The 17,952-nt window shown below is 42.3% G+C and overlaps 1 protein-coding gene across 1 annotated transcript in view; it reads left to right on the top strand.

Moving 5' to 3' along the window:
• Positions 1-17,952, top strand: part of LOC124803241 (transcription factor MafA-like) — a 196,719-nt gene that overhangs the window by 76,907 nt on the left and 101,860 nt on the right. The gene's annotated exons all lie outside the window — the stretch shown is intronic.

Raw genomic sequence — 17,952 nt, forward strand, 5'->3', positions numbered from 1 at the left:
AATACAGGATGACAATTATTGACCTATGTGAGAAACGTAAATTAGCTACAAACTACGTCGTGTACACAATTCACTCAACATGGAAACGTCACTGTAGATATTCGGATTTAGATTATGAGATGTTCGATATGCCTGCCATCCTTGGCGATGATATGGCGCAGACAAACAGCGAACTTCTGCATGACCCGCTGAAGTGTCGGAAAATCGATGTTGTCGATGACCTCCTGAACGGCTGTTTTCAGCTCAGGAATAGTTTGTGGTTATTGCTGTACACCTTGTCTTTAATATATTCCCACAAAAAAGAGTCGCATGTGTTCAGATCTGGAGAATATGGCGGCCAATCGAGGGCCATGCCAGTGGCCTCTGGGTACCCCAGAGCTAGAATGCGGTCCCCAAAGTGCTCCTCCAGGACATCAAACACTCTCCTGTTTTGATGGGTCGAGCTCCGTATTGCATGAACCACATATCCTTGAAATCAGGGACACTTTGCATAACGGGGATGAAATCATCTTCCAAAACCTTCGCACACAATTCGGTAGTCAACGTGTCATCAAGGGTGAAGAGACTTCTCGGTCTGGAAATGCAGATTGGTTCAAATGGCTCTGAGCACTAAGGGACTTAACATCTGAGGCCATCAGTCCCCCAGAACTTAGAACTACTTAAACCTAACTAACCTAAGGACATCACACACATCCATGTCCGAGGCAGGATTCGAACCTACGACCGTAGCGGTCGCGCGGTTCCAGGCTGAAGCGCCTACAAGCGCTCGGTCACACGGCCGGCGAAATGCAGATTCTCAGTCCCTTAAATGCGCAAGTTTTGCTTATTGACGAAGCCATCCAAAAGCAAATGGCCGACAACAACAAGACGTGTGCACATGCGCATAGTAATTCCCATCATGCCCATGGTCAGCCGTCTAGTTTGAACGTCCTAACGCAAAGCGTTCAGAAGTTATGACGATTTTATTTCATGTAGTTCAATAATTGTCACCCTGTACTTAGATATGTGTGGCCAAGATCTGAAACGTTTCGCAGTATCCTTAAGCATGTAAAATGATCTATGGTACAAAATGGTTCAAATGGCTCTGAGCACTATGGGACTTAACATCTGTGGTCATCAGTCCCCTAGAACTTAGAACTACTTAAACCTAACTAACCTAAGGACATCACACACATCCATGCCCGAGGCAGGATTCGAACCTGCGACTGTAGCAGTCGCGCGGTTCCGGACTGAGCGCCTAGAACCGCTAGACCACCGCGGCCAGCATCATCTATGGTACACATTGACAGGACATGTACATTAGAAATTAAAAGTTACATAATTTAGTATAATGCATTATAGCTTTTGTATCTTTTTTCTGCTTTCTTACCGCAAATTAATTTGTCTGCACCGGCTACAATGAGCAGTCAAGAATGGAGTTGCACTTTGTAAGAGTTTTTACCCCAGGGAGCACCCACTCTCCCATTTCCCAAGAAATGAAAAGTTGGCATTCGGTTTCTGGGGGCCGAGGACATCGTGCAAAGAATGAGTCGGCGCATTCTGATACCTGCTTTAAAAAAATCAAACACAGGAACTTAAATTGCCTAGCTACCTCTAATATAAATTCACCATTAAAAATAGGAAATTTTAAAACTTTAGTAAACCTTCTAAAGGAAAAAAACTGCAAGAAACAAGATTTACTGATGAACGTTCTTTCGTTTCCGAAGGATTCGGGATACTTAAGGGAACACCAGGAAAAAGACTTATGAAAACCGTAGCCCAATTTGAAACAGATTTGATTGTAAACAAAAACGTATGAAACTCAATAACAGAATTTAAATCAACTAACGACAGACTTTCCACACTAGCATTTAAATCATTAAACAAAGTTTACACTATTTTAAATACATATGCACCAACAAATGAGAAAAACAGAACACAGAAAGAGCAAACAGAAAATATTTGGCAAACTGTGGCAAACACCCTAGATCACATTCCGTCGAAGAGCACAGTATAAGTACTAGGATACTTCAATGCACAAATTGGCAAAGAATATCAGCGCAGATCAATAGTAGGAAATTTCTCTGTTTATAAAAGAACTAACGGAAACGGAGAAAGACTCTTAAGCCTGTACAGTCTACATAACGTAGTACTAAAATCTACATTTTTCAAAAAATTCCTAGAAAACAAACTACATGGGTATCACCAAATCCGATTTGTGGTAAAAAGCATTTCGATCACGCTGGTCTAAGCAGACACTCTCCAATGGAAGTACTCAACGTAAAAGTTGCCAAGAGTCCCTGTTTTAGATTCAGACCAATCATTAGATTAAGGTTGGACCAATATTTAGGAAAAAGAACCAACACCAGCCTATAAAGTTTGACATACAGAAGTTATCTAGAGAAAGTGATTACAAGATGCAGTTGGAAAAAAGAAGAGAAAAACAGCTAAATGTTGGGATCAACTTCAAATAGATTTATTGAGACTGCATAAGAAACTATCACTCTTAAAACTAAATGGAAGCATACGTGGTGGAATCATAGTTGTGATGCGTTAATTGTAAAGGCGATGAGCTTGGAATACTGGGAACGCGTATAAGAATGAAAAAAAGGAGAAATTTTATAGACGAAATAAAACATGCATCATAAGGTTTCAAAAAGATCAGAGTAGAACATATAAAAGATTAACTAATGTCAGCTGAGACGCACTTTGAGCGGAGCAACACAAGGAATTTTGTAAAACATTCAAAAATGGTTTAGGTAAATATATACGATAAAGTTTACAGTTTATAGATCCAAAATACCAAAGATTGCATATAATAATGCGGAGAACTGGAGAGTACTTGCGGACTACTTCAAAGAATTACATAACTGCCATCCCCCAAAAGAAGAGTTTCATTTTGATAATGTAAATCAAATACAAGATTCAAAGCCAGCAACAGTAGAGGAAACCAAAGAAATCTTAAAACAACTTACAAACATAAATGCATCAGGAGACGACCATGTAGTTGCTGAGTTACGTAAACACTCTAGTGACAACATTATTTTGTGTCTTAATAGCAACCATTAATGAAATTTGGACAAAAAACTGCTTATCATCAGAATGGACATCGGCATTAATGCATCCATTAAATAAAAAAAGAAAAGAAAACTGGTCCTAAAACTCATAGAGGCATCTCACTCTTACCTCTTGTCCATGGCACTATTAAAGAGAGCTAAAGGAATACTCGATCCACAGCTAGGAGAGTATCAGTCAGGATTTAGGAAGCAAATTTGTTGTGCAGAGCAAATACTAAATCTAAAGAACATAATAGAAATGAGGAAAATCAGAAACCTGAAATACGTGATGACTTTAGTAGATTTTTAAAAAAAGCGTATGACTCAATTGATAGAAATGCACTGATCATCATTTTAATGGAATTCGAACTCGACAATCCAACAACAGAATAAATTAAAGAAAGTTTAACAAACACAATATCAAAAGAAAAATTTAGGGGGGAAATGTCATAACCTTTTGAAATAAAACCTGAAGTAAGAAAAGGACATGGTTTACCACCCCTACTTTTTAACTGCCAAGTTGAGAAGGTAGTGAGAGCATGGAGGAAATCCATAAATAGTAAGGGCGTCCAACTAGGAAGAAATATGTTCACGGAATTCCGAACCACTGACCCGAAAGGTTTCTTAAGTTATTTTCTGAATGAGCCCTGAATCACACGGAAAACTATTTACCATGATACGGAGACAAGATCGAAAAAAAAACGCTATTATGATGGTGCAATATATCCCCCTGTAGCAGCCACGAAGCTATGTGCGGTATTTCGGTGTGGAAATGTCTGACTTTTGCGGCACCCGAGCGCTTGCTATCCTCCGATTTTTTTCATATCCTTGCGGAAATTTATGCGCAGTGTATTAACTTTCTTTTTCACATCTTCTATTTCCGCTTCGGGATATTGCAAGCAGAGCGCTAATGCTCACACTCAGCAGGTCAATATGCTGACGCATTGTCAATATATTGATAACATTGTTGAACTTGTGAAAGCCCCTTAACAAGAACGGCTATCCCGGCGGCTTAACCCTCGTGTTTTGCAGTGTTGTTTTCAGATACATACTACGAGGTGTGTCTGTGGGGCATCACATGCACAAAATACATTGGTGATGATTCTTTATTTTTCCCCACCAGCTGCTATAGATTATTCCGCAGCGATCAGTACTTCGTTGGTTGGTGACCTGAACTATGGAAGCCTATGGGTCTTCCACATTTTCCCGACAGATAGCAGTATTGAGACCACAAAAGTGAATAGACTTGTCATCATGATGGACAGTCATAAACTTCTGAATGCCATCACGAAAAAATAGAGTTAGGTAATAATTTTTTTTGTCTGGATGTACAAGTGAGGTGATCTTAACTGTTTCGCAAAAACTGAGACAAATCTCGTTGAACGTCTAGGAAAGATGGATGCTTTGGCAACAGAAGTGACCGGAGCGGGAGTGCGCGACCTTTGCGCGGGCCCTTCGCTATTCGCCCCCACCCCCCTTCCCCCCTGAGTGTAAATACCCGCTGGCTGGCGCCTGCCGCGAGGTGAGCCAGTACGCAGCTGTCGCTGGTTCGCATTCCGCAAGATTCCCCCAGCAGCAGATGTCGACCGGCCGGCCTCTGCTTCCGCCAGCGTTCGCGATACTCATGACGCAAGCGGCCGATGTAGTCGAAACGCCAGCGACACGGTGATGGCACGCTTTCGCGACCGTACTGGGCTGAAAGCAGACGGAACTAGTTTTGGAATATCAGGCGAGACCAGTATTAAGGAGCTCTTAAGATTCTCGATTTCTGGCAGACACTCCATGGAAAAGGGATTCCCCAAAGCCAATCGTCTACATTTGTGTACATTCAGATTCCTCAAATCGACAAGTGAAATGAAGAATGTCCCGTCGATGACTAGGTAATGAGAGACGGACCACAAGATCGGATTGGGGAAGAACGGGAATAGAAATGAACTCTGTCCATTTCAAAAGGACTTTACATCCCATTCCTGATGACATTATCGTCGACAGGAACCTCAACCCTAATATTCCTTCCTAATCGTGTTCTGTGATAAACCTCAGACCAGTCCGCAATGTTTCACTGAAAGAGGAGATTTTGCAATGTTCATAGCGCTCAGTATGTTCGAGGAGCACTTTCTCTTGAATATCCAAGGTGTCCCAAGAGGAATGGCCAGTATTTAGGGATATGACAGGAACGATCATTAGAAGCATAGAAGTCTAGTAAACATGGTCCCTAAAATGCATACTTTAAGAGCTTTGAGCACTTGTTCTATATAAGAGATGTGTTCCACAGTAGCAAAGATGTACAAGTGCTTATACCTTTTGGGGTATGCACTTTACAACCCAATTTCCTAGGCTGTGTTTCCTTACTTCCCTACTACCGCTTCTCAAAATGCTTAAAGAAAAGAGCTTGCAGAAGAAAAGGTTGGTTTCACAGCATCGAAGATGAAGTAGAGCTTATATAATTTAAGGCATAGGGCTTAGTGTCCATGTTTAATAGATTTCGTTGCTTCGAATGCTCGTTCCTGTCACATCCCTGAACGCTGAGCATTCCTCCGGGGACAATCTGTGTGTTTACCCGCAAAATGACATGTAAGGCCTTCAATGAATGGGTCCGCAGCTCGTGGCCGTGCGGTAGCGTTCTCGCTTCCCACGCCCGGGGTCCCGGGTTCGATTCCCGGCGGGGTCAGAGATTTTCTCTGCCTCGTGATGACTGGGTGTTGCGTGATGTCCTTAGGTTAGTTAGGTTTAAGTAGTTCTAAGTTCTAGGGGACTGATGACCATAGATGTTAAGTCCCATAGTGCTCAGAGCCATTTTTTCAATGAATGGAAATACATAAAGCATATTGGATAACCTGATTTTGTGCCTCAATTTCGTCGATTACTCTTATGGCAGCATTATTGAAAGTTTTTTGAAATACATTGTCTTAAATGTACATTTCAAATTGTTATGTTCCTTTTCTTGCAACTCGTTTCTTGGACGCATTCAAGACAAAAATGCATTAGCTTCAGAAGTGAAATGTCACTTAAACTGAAACAACTAGTGTCATTGTTGTACAAGGAATGCTCTATTCCCTGAATATTTGTATGATATTATGGGGGATTTTGACAGAGAATGAATGAGCACCAACCGATATATCTATTCATATTTCACAGATCTCAGTCCCTGAGCACCGTAACATAAGATAATGAGCGACACAGACCTAAGTTTTTATTGTTAAGCGTTAATGTGCATTACGCAATTTTATATTAGGGTTCTGAAGGCCATATATAGGGTGGTTAGAAACAGTCTAAAAAGTTTGTAAGGGTGTTGCATGGGAGGTTGTGCTGATGAATCATTTAGAAAAATAATTCGATACGTAGGGCCGTTTCCTTGTCATTTAGTATTGAAGATAGTGAACCATGTTGTATCACGCGCAAAAATTTAAGCGACCTGCACGAGACAGTTCGCCCAACATCTTCTTTGTTCGGTTTCCTAAAACAGAGCAAGAAAGCGATACAAAAATTTGAGATGTAACAGTAGTAAGGATCGAATCCAAGTCAAAGGCTGAGCAGTTTCGTGCGCCATGATCTAAACCAGAGGTGGTCAACCTTTTGTTCTGCCGGCCACGGTGGCCGAGCGGTTCTAGGCGCTTCAGTCCGGAACCGCGCGACTGCTACGGTCGCAGGTTCGAATCCTGCCTCGGGCATGGATGTGTGTGACGTCCTTCGGTTAGTTAGGTTTAAGTAGTTCTAAGTTATAGGGGGCTGATTACCTCAGATGTTAAGTCCCATAGTGCACAGGGCCATTTGAACCTTTTCTTCTTACCATCGCATTCGTATTTCTGTTAGTAGTAAAATTTTCTAACCTCCCATCGGTTCCACGGTAACGGTGATTTATAAAGTAGGAAATTAATTTCAAACTGAGTTACGGGAAGTTTGAGGCATATAATAATAACTACTTACCAACTAGTTTAGGTCAAAATTTTTTTAAAATCTAATAAAAATGTCTTTAAGACCCCTACTGCCTACCGCCCATCTTGAAAGCTGGAAAGCCCGCTGGCGGCGATAGGGACCAGGTTAGGCAGACTACCACTAAACTACACTATGAGAACGACTGACACTAATTGTATCTGGCGGGAAGCTTGAATCTGCGGGCTCAACGGACTTATTGGCTGACTTCACTGCTAATTAACTCGCAAACGGCGCAACGTGCTAATTTTTTTCTGAATGGTTATTTCTCAGTACAACCTGCCCTGCAATACCGTACAAGCTTTCCAGTCTGTTTCTGACCACTTTTTATATAATTCCCAGAATTAGTGCCAATATTGCAGTTTTTGATCTCTATTTAGTCTTTCGCCATTTTCCGGAAATAATTTATACTTCTACATCAACTCTGGCGAATGTCCACATGGTTCTTCGAACAAGGTTGCAACGATTCCCTCCAGCATCCTTCACCAACAACGCTGAGCCTGCTTCTGGACAAACCTGAACACATGCGATAATTAACATGTAGCAATGGGTGTCAGAAACTTTTACCCTTCACTGACGTTACTGTACATTGACAAATAAGAAAGGGTGTCAGTATTACTTTACCTCAGAATATGTGTTGCTTGAGATATTTAGCTAAGAAAGATGATAAATTTCTATTTCATATGGTTGCCCCCCTCTTCCCTGTTCCCATTTAACTCTCCACAATTTTGCAAATTGTTAACTCTTCAGCACTGCTATTTTCATGTGGTTTATAAACATGACTTTCTGCCATTACCGCTCTTTTTAGTTTAAGGCTTCTTAAAAAGATTAAGTTTTAACCATCTTAATAGTTACAAAAAACATTGAGTTGTGTCTCTATAGTACAAAGATCAAGGATAGAAACTTTTCTCCTTCAGTTGTGCCAGATACATTAGCCTAAATCATCATAAATTTCTCTTACATTATCCAATTACTTCAGCCGATCACTGATGCAAAGCTGCGCTTGCCCCATGTATTCAAATGTCACATGTAAGTGTACTGTTTAATCAGTTCCAGAATACGTACTATTACCTGAAACTTTGTTTTTCCTTTTTCACATGAATTGACCCATTTTTTTATATTGTCATCGCCATAATATATTTTGGAGGTGTGAGTCACATTTTCTATTCACACCTTGTATTTAGAGGATATTATAAGTCGTCGTCCCCCCGCCCAGTTCTTTCTATACTGCAAAGAAATCAGCAGTCGAAAGTTGAAATAAGCCGTCTAGTAGAGATCACATGCAAGTAAACACGGAAAGGCGTTTAAATACAGCCTGATAAATATTTAATTCATTCAGATAACAGTAGGCCTATGTATATCGTTTGTAGACAGTAATTCAAAGCGAACTTTTCATCCAATAAGCATTTCCACTCCAACAGTTCCAGTTGAAACGTCCCCTTTGGAAAATTACAAATTACTGTGCTGGTAAACCTCTTACGTTATTTCATTTTCAAACAGCTGAACAAAACTGAACGTGCTCAGACATTTCTCTCTTTACTTATTCTGATTATCAATAAACTGACACACAATATTTTTAGCGCAACGCAATCTGACTTTCAATAATCCCTATAAAAGAATGGCCCTGACTAACAATAACCTATATCTTTCGTGAATCACTTACCTCACAAAAATCTTCGTTACTCGAACTACTACAATACAGTGAGCTTCAATACTGCCACCTAAATAAAAGATTCTTACTACGGAAGGCACTAACTACTGATAGGCATAGTTAGCAAATGAAAAATTTTGATAGAGAACAAACAATGTATTTACCTTAATAGTGTTCAAAAGTCATTATATATATATATATATATATATATATATATATATATATCAGTTCATGACATCCAGTCATACAAATTTCCTTTTTCTGACGGACACACGTCCAGATCGTCCGCTCTCAAAATTCTACCATCTCTCTCCCCACATCCGCCACTGCTGGCGGCTCACCTCCAACTGCGCAACGCTACGCGCTGTTCACATCCAGATGCCCAACACTACAATAGCAATTATTCCAACAATGCCAACCAGTGACCGACTGAACACAGCACAGTCAGTGGTTTTCATAGAGAGCGCTACGTGGCGTTACCGACATAAAAACCTAAACAGCCTACTTACACTGTTAGTGCTCTCACGGTTCACTATTGTTATAACACCATTTGCACTATGGTGTACATATACATCTATATCCATCCTCTGCGAACCACTGTGAAATGTGCGCCAGAGGATACGTCCCATTGTATCAGCTATTGTTGCTTTTTCTATTGCATTCACTTAGGGAGCACGGGAAGGAGGACTGTTTAAATGGCTCTGTGCTTGCTGTAATTAATCTAGCTTCGTCCTCATAATCCCTACGGCAGCGATGCGTGCGAGTTGTTCTATATCAATAGAGTCATAATTTAAATACGGGTCTTCAAACTTTTTAAGGAGGCTTTCTCGGAACAGCCTGCCAGGTCATTTCTGTCAGCATCTCTGTGATACTCATACAAATAATCTGTGACCATTCGTGCAGCTTTTCTCTTGAATATCTCCGTTAGTCTTATTTGTTACTGGCTATTCTAGACTGAGCCACGCAAGTGATTGGGAAGCAACCTCCTTCGTAGACTGCATTTCCCTAGCATTCTACAAACAAGCCAAAATCTGTCATCTGCTTTGTCTACGGTTGAGCCGAGGTGATGGTTCCATTTCATATCCCTACCAAGTTTTAAAACCAGGTATTTGTGTAGTTGATCGATTCCGACTGTAACTCACTTAGGCATAAGATACTGCGTTTGTCTTTTTATGAAATGCACAACTTCACGTGTCTGAACACCAGAATCTAGTTGCCAGTCTTTGCACCAGTTTGAAATATTATTGAAGTCTGACTGAATGTTTGTGCAACTTCTTTCAGACATTATCTCTCTACAGACAACGGTTTCATCTGCGTCTCTGAGATTATGTTCATATTGGCCGCTAGGCCATTAATATACTACAAGAATAGCAAGGGTCCAAGCACACTTCCCTGGGGATCTCCCACACTTACTTTTACATATGTCCATGATCCTACATACAAGATAACTTGCTGATTTCTACGTACCAAAAAAATCGTCAATCCAGTCACAAATTTCTCTTGATACTCCATACGATCGTACTTTTGATAATCATAGATGTGGTACTGAATTAAATGGGTCTGGGAAATCTAGAAATACTGGATCATTTACCTGAGTGCTTTGATCCATTGCTTTCAGAATTTTACGTGAAAAAATGCGAGTAGGGTTTCACAAGGTCGATGTTCCCGTAATCAGTTCTGGGTGACAAGAAGGAGGTCAGTATATTCGAGATACCCCATTAGTTTGAGATTAGAATATGGCTCAGAGCTCTACAACAAATGCATGGCAGGGAGACTGGACGGTAGTTTTGCGAATCACTTCCGCTAATTTTCTTGTAGGCGGCTATGCTTCTTCCACCTATTGGGCACGGTTTTTTGTTCGAGGGATCTACAGTAGATTATAGTTAAAAGAGTGGGTAAGTCATTCGCGAATACAATAAAACATCTGATAGAAATTCCATGGGCCCGTGAAGCTTTCTTCAGATTTAACAATTTCAGCTGTCTCTCAACGTCATTGGCATCACTTTATATTTCACTCATCTTTTGAGTGGTACCGGAATTAAATTGGGGGAATACTCTTGGGGTTTCCGTTGTAAAGGAACATTTTAAAACAGAGTAAAGTATTTCTATTTTTGCTTTCTACCCGCAGTTTGAATATCTGTCCCGTCTATGGGTGACTGGACACTAATTTTGATGCAAGTAACAATGACTCTGAGCACTATGGGACTTAACATCTGAGGTCATCAGTCCCCTAGAACTTAGAACTACTTAAACCTAACTAACCTAAGGACATCACGCACACCCATGCCCGAGGCAGGATTCGAACCTGCGAACGTAGCGGTCGCGCGGTTCCAGACTGAAGCGCCTAGAACCGCTCGGCCACACCGGCCGGCGATGCAAGTGACAACCTTTAAATACAATCAGATCTGAGCAGTGTCATTGTGAATTGTTTCGCACGAAAATCCCAAAAAATTCTGTGAAACATCGTATTTGACACTGTTTTTGTGTCATTCACGGGTATTGAACGACTTTAAACCAGAAGACCAATTCCTTAATAATTTCTTATTACCAACTTGACCTCTGTATTATTTGATATTCTTCTTCTCATCACATTCCCCTGCTTTACTTATCATCAACATTAACTCCACTTTTCCTGTTCATTGATATTCTACGTAACGCCGTTTCTCCGCTAGATTCTACACCAAAAGGCACGCGCGCTCGAATTTAATTATAGCTCACACTGTTGGCAGTGTCTGTGTCTGTTGGGATACCGAAGAACTTTGCCCCAACAGTTGTGGCACGCTTACAATATGCATGCAGTAAGCTGAAATCTGATGTTCCCAACTCTTGTAAGTGATTCTGATGTATACAGAAGACACAATAATGCGTATAAAACACGCACCCGTACTCGAAGCAAAACTCGAACTTTTGATTTATCGCGGCCAGCAACATCACAGAGAGCGATGATCTATCGATTTACACCAGTGAAATGAAATATTGTAGCATAGGCAGGGCATTGTGCTTGAATTATCTCATTTATTATGTGTTACCTAGCGAGGTGAGACTGTTGTAAAGACACTGGACTCGTATTCTGCAGGATGGATGTTCAAATCCCAGTTTGGACATTCAGATGTAGTATTTCTGCTGTTTCCCGAAATGGTGGTTTCTTTGAAATGGATATTACCGGTGTCTTTTCCTGTCCTCCCCAATCGTAATGTGTGCTCTGCCTCTAATAGCCTCGTTGCCCATGGGGCACTCCAAACTAATCGTCCTTCCCTTGATTAATCAACTTAAACAGTTATTTTCAGTTCCTTATTAAAACGAAGCTGTATGTTTCTGTTATTGACACAACTTGATTCACTGTTTAGGAAGATATTAGTTAAGGATATTTTTGTCTATTAGCTGCTATTGTTAATCTATCTTCCAGAGGCGTCCACACAATAAAATAGCTAACATAACATCCTGCTTGGTTTCTGTTATCTCCTATTACTTCGTAGCCTATGTCTATCAAGAGTAATGTAAAAAAGGAAGAATGTAGCCTCTCTCCTGTTCATTTGATACATCCTTCACTTGCCATTTCAGTTTCATAGCAATTCCCTGATGTTGTTGTTGTGGTCTTCAGTCCTGAGACTGGTTTGATGCAGCTCTCCATGCTACTCTATCTTGTGCAAGGTTCTTCATCTCCCAGTACCTGCTGCAACCTACATCCTTCTGAATCTGTTTAGTGTATTCATCTCTTGGTCTCCCTCTACGATTTTTACCCTCCACGCTGCCCTCCAATACTAAATTGGTGATCCCTTTATGCCTCACAATATTATATTATAGCGTTTCATCCTCTGTTTCAATGCCATTATCATCCCAGAGTGTCTGGATATGCTGTTTCGATCCACTTCCTGATTAAACGTAGGACCAGATCTTCCTAGGAATATCTGTCAAGACGGTACATAGAATTTTACTTTCGAATTCACTGAAATGGCTCTGAGCACTATGGGACTTAACATCTATGGTCATCAGTCCTCTAAAACTTAGAACTACTTAAACCTAACTAACCTAATGACATCACACAACACTCAGTCATCACGAGGCAGAGAAAATCCCTGACCCCGCCGGGAATCGAACCCGGGAACCCGGGCGCGGGTTGCGAGAACGCTACCGCACGACCACGAGCTGCGGACGAATTCACTGAACGCTTCACGCATAGCCCTCCTTACAGAGACTTTGACATCGTTTAGCTTCTGTCTGTCAGACGTTTTGGCTGCGTTTAAGTTTGCAGTGAAGCTCTCTTTGCTTTCGCAATAGTTTCCTAACTTTGTTGTCGAACCACGGTGGGTTTTTCCCGTCCCTCACAGTTTTACTCGGCACGTACCTGTCTAAAAGGCATTTTACGACTGCCTTGAGCTTTTTCCATAAATACTCAAGATTGTCAGTGTCGGAACAGAAATTTTCGTTTTGATCTCATCGATCAATCAAATTCAAATGGTTCAAATGGCGCTGAGCACTATGTGACTTAACTTCTGAGGTCATCAGTCCCCTAGAACTCAGAACTACTTAAACCTGACTAACCTAAGGACATCACACACATCCATGCCCAAGGCAGGATTCGAACCTGCGACCGTGGCGCATCGATCAATCCCTAGAGTTTGTACACGGTGGAAAAAATCACCCTGTAATGCTCCGGTTTGCACTGATTTTTTTCTGATGGCGGACGGTGCGAGTCTCGCGTATTAGGAAGGGCGGTACACGGAGGCTGACGGTGAGGAGCTGGTGGTGGTGAAGCGGAGTGTGCGACAGGTCGCGCGTCCACCAGATGGTCTCTGACGGGCGGAGAGCGGAGGCCGCCGCTCGCAGCAGAGCGGAGGGTGCGGCGGCGCCCGGTGCGTGCTGCGCGGGGCACGCCCTGGCCTGTGTCCGGAGGACGGCATTCCAGCGCCAGCTGGAGCCGCCACGGGCTGGCCTCCAGCGCGCCCGACGGCTGCCGCTACTACCCGCGCCGCAAACGTCGGCCCCCGCGCCGCGTCGCGCAGCGCAGCGCCACGCACAGCCGACGACACCTGCCGGCGTGGCGGACAGGCGAGGGCGGCTGCTGGTGGCGGCGCTGGCGTCGCACAGTAGCACAGACACCTGCAACACGCAAGCCGCCGCCACGAACCGCAGCCGATAGTCGAATTCGTATGGTGACACAGGGGGATGTGACACGGCTCTACGCTCGCTACACTACGTCGCTTGTAACTGAGCATGCAGCTGTATGGTAATACCCTGCCATGACAGTAATATGATGTGAACTTAGTTGCTTAAGAAAAAGTGAGGCTAATATTGAAAAGGGTAACACTTTTTAATGTTCAGCACAGTTATATTGCCGGCCGGAGTGGCCGTGCGGTACTAGGCGCTACAGCCTGGAACAGAGCGACCGCTACAGTCGCAGGTTCGGATCCTGCCTCGGGCATGGATGTGTATGGTGTCCTTAGGTTAGTTAGGTTTAAGTAGTTCTAAGTTCTAGCTGACTGATGACCTCAGAAGTTAAGTCCCATAGTGCTCAGAGACATTTGAACCATGTGAACCACAGTTATATTTATTTGGTCACGAACCGGCTTTCGGCTTCTCAGACGTTCTCCAGATGACAAATGACTGTCGCAAACACAGCTAAACATGTTGTAGACTTCACACATATACACTACTGGCGATTAAAATTGCTACACCACGAGGATGACGTGCTACAGACGCGAAATTTAACCGACAGGAAGAAGATGCTTTTCAGAGCATTCACACTACGTTGGCGCCGGTGGTGACACCTACAACGTGACGACATGAGGAAAGTTTCCAACCGATTTCTCGGCCGGCCGGTGTGGCCGTGCGGTTTAGACGCTTCAGTCTGGAACCGCGTGACCGCTACGGTCGCAGGTTCGAATCCTGCCTGGTGCATGGATGTGTGTGATGTCCTTAGGTTAGTTAGGTTTAATTAGTTCTAAGTTCTAGGCGACTGATGACCTCAAAAGGTAAGTCGCATCGTGCTCAGAACCATTTGAACCGATTTCTCATACACAAACAGCAGTTGACCGGCGTTGTCTGGTGAAACGTTGTTGTGATGCCTCGTGTAAGGAGGAGAAATGCGTACCATCACGTTTCCGACTTTGATAAAGGTCGGATTGTAGCCTATCGCGATTGCGGTTTATCGTATCGCGACATTGCTGCTCGTGTTGGTCGAGATCCAATGACTGTTAGCATAATATGGAATCGGTGGGTTCAGGAGCGTAATACGGAATGCCGTGCTGGATTCCAACGGTGTCGTATCACTAACAGTCGAGATGACAGGCATCTCATCCGCATGGCTGTAACGGATGGTGCAGCCACGTCTCGATCCCTGAGTCAACAGATGAGGACGTTTGCAAGACAACAACCATCTGCACGAACAGTTCGAAGACGTTTGCAGCAGCATGGACTAACAGCTCGGAGACCATGGCTGCAGTTCCCCTTGACGCTGTATCACAGACAGGAGTGCCTGCGATGGTGTACTCAACGACGAACCTTGGTGCACGAATGGCAAAACGTCATGAATCCAGGTTCTGCTTACAGCATCATGATGGTCGCATCCGTGTTCGGCGACATCGCGGTGAACGCACGTTGGAAGCGTGTATTCGTCATCGCCATACTGGCGTATCACCCGGCCTGATGGTATGAGGTGCCATTCGTTACACGTCTCGGTCACCTCTTGTTCGCCTTGACGGAACTCTGAATAGTGGGCGTTACATTTCAGATGTTTTACGACCCGTGGCTTTACCCTTCATTCGATCCCTGCGAAACCCCACATTTCAGCAGGATAATGCATGCTGTAGGTCCTGTACGGTCCTTTCTGGATACAAAAAATGTTCGACTGCTGCCCTGGCCAGCACATTCTCCAGATCTCTCACCAATTGAAAACGTCTGGTCAATGGTGGCCGAGCGACTGGCTCGTCACAATACGCCAGTCACTACTCTTGATGAACTGTGGTATCGTGTTGAAACTACATTGGCAGCTGTACCTGTACACACCATCCAAGCTCTGTGTGACTCAATGCCCAGGCGTATCAAGGCCGTTATTACGGCCAGAGGTGGTTGTTCTGGGTACTGATTTCTCAGGATCTATGCACCCAAATTGTGTGAAAATGTAATCACATGTCAGTTCTAGTATAATATATTTGTCCAATGAATACCCGTTTATCATCTGCATTTCTTCTTCGTGTAGCAATTTTAATGGCCAGTAGTGTATTACTTGTACAGAAGATACAAAACTGACGAAGTATTTATACATGAAAGTATTACAATAATTACATTGACCAAAAACGGACGAATGAAATTACAATGAAATCCATACTGTTAGCTGCTTACAGGCGTTAATATGTGCCCCGACCGGGACTCGAACCCGGGATTTCCTGCTTACATGGCAGACGCTCTATCCGACTGAGCCACCAAGAACAAAGAAGATAGTGCGACTCCAGGGACTCATCTCTGGCATGCTCCCTGTAAGACCCACATTTCCATCTTACTGTCCACACACTACATTTGTAGTATCCCTGCCCACTATACTCATTAGTCGCGGCAGTTTATGTACCGATTCCCGTACGAGTTTGAGCAATGTGAGTGCACCTGCACTAAAGAAGATCATTGGCCGGTAAGCCTTATTTAAATGAAGATGGTAGCTGTTCTTTCGGACACCTCGAAAAGACAGATACCATCTTCGTATAAAAAAGGGCGAGGTAAACAAAAGTTTTATGTAGTGGTAACTATAACAAATGATACGAAGTAAAATGAATTTATCGCTTGTACACAGTATTTGCAACGAAAATTTAATTTAACAAGGGGGAAAATGGAAACTGAGTCTGGTCATTTTATACTAGGCTGGCATTCTGCTTCATCTGTTTCTTGGTTTCCATTATTTCCAGTAGGACCATCTTGCGCTTTTTTGACATAACGTGAAACTTCTCATTCTTACATCACATGGATGGTTTCCTACTAAAAGTTGATCAGTAAAGGTCGAGTCATTCTTCCTTAATCTGGCAATTAAGAATGTGAAGTTTTACATTCTGTCAAAAAGTCTGAAAGATGACGCTGTTGGAAATAATGAAAATCAGCAAACATGTGACTCAGCATGTCAGCCTAGTATGAAATGATCGGACTCATGTTCCATTTCCCCCTTTTACAATTAAGATTTTCTTACAAATACTATATTGTAACTGTAAAATCATTTTGTTTATCATCATTTACATGTACCTCTACATAAAAGTTTTGTTCACCTCACCCTTTTTTAGTTAATGTAATATTTTCCTACTCTAACACTTCGTCATTTTTGTTTCTTCTGTACAGATAATTTCTGTGCAAGCTGCACATCATGTTTATGTGTGTCTGCGACAGTCAGTTGTCACCTGAAGGTGGTCTGAGAAACCAAAAGCCGTTTAGTGACCAAATAAATATAATTTTGCAGAACATGAAGAAACGTTAACCTTTTTAATATTATTATCGTGATCTGCCAAGCACCGACGGAAAACTCCATTAATGCTGAAAAGTGAGATCAATGTCTTGAAAGACACTCGTTCGCGGATTACAACATAACATTTCATATTTTGCTATGCAGATGACTCCACTATTACTGAAAGATACTGAAAGAACTCCTTTTATTTGCGGCGCAGAATCTGTAAAGAATGCAACATAAAGAAGTCAGTCAACAGGAAAATCAAAAACCATGGCTTTTAAGGGAAAACACACCCAACAGCTCAAAAGTGCTTAATGACAATGATAAACTAAAATGAGTTAACTATTCAGTCTGGGATACGACATTACAAATGAAAATGACTGAGGTACAGAGAAGAAACTAGCACAAGATCCAGATATACGTGGAACAAGCAATAGGTGCTTGAATAGCAAAATACAAATCACAAAATCGAAATTTTATGAGGTCACGACAATGATCGTTCCTATTTTATTGCACAAAAATTAGTAGTAGGACACATGATCAGCAAGAGAGTAGGACTTGAGCAGCAGAAACCATAATTCTCAGAGTAGTGAGAGTATGCAGAACATTAGATTGAATTAACTATTATGCCGTTAGTAGTTAATTGAATAGCCTCAAATTATGAAATAATATCTGTGAAAACAGAACAAAATAGAATGAATTCACTAAAAGAATGCGTGGCAAAGATTATCACACACAATTATAAAATACAAACCTAGAAGGAGAAGAAGTCAAGAAACGCCGATGAAGAGATGGATATCAAAACAGGCAAATGTCTAGCACTTGAAGTACAGGACAACGAGGAAAAGAAGAAGAGCAAGAACAAGACGAACCAATGGCCAGCGTAAATTGTAAACGTAGTGACGATAACA

Source organism: Schistocerca piceifrons, chromosome 6 (assembly GCF_021461385.2).
Source record: "Schistocerca piceifrons isolate TAMUIC-IGC-003096 chromosome 6, iqSchPice1.1, whole genome shotgun sequence".
In the NCBI taxonomy this organism is placed as follows: Eukaryota; Metazoa; Arthropoda; class Insecta; order Orthoptera; family Acrididae; genus Schistocerca; species Schistocerca piceifrons.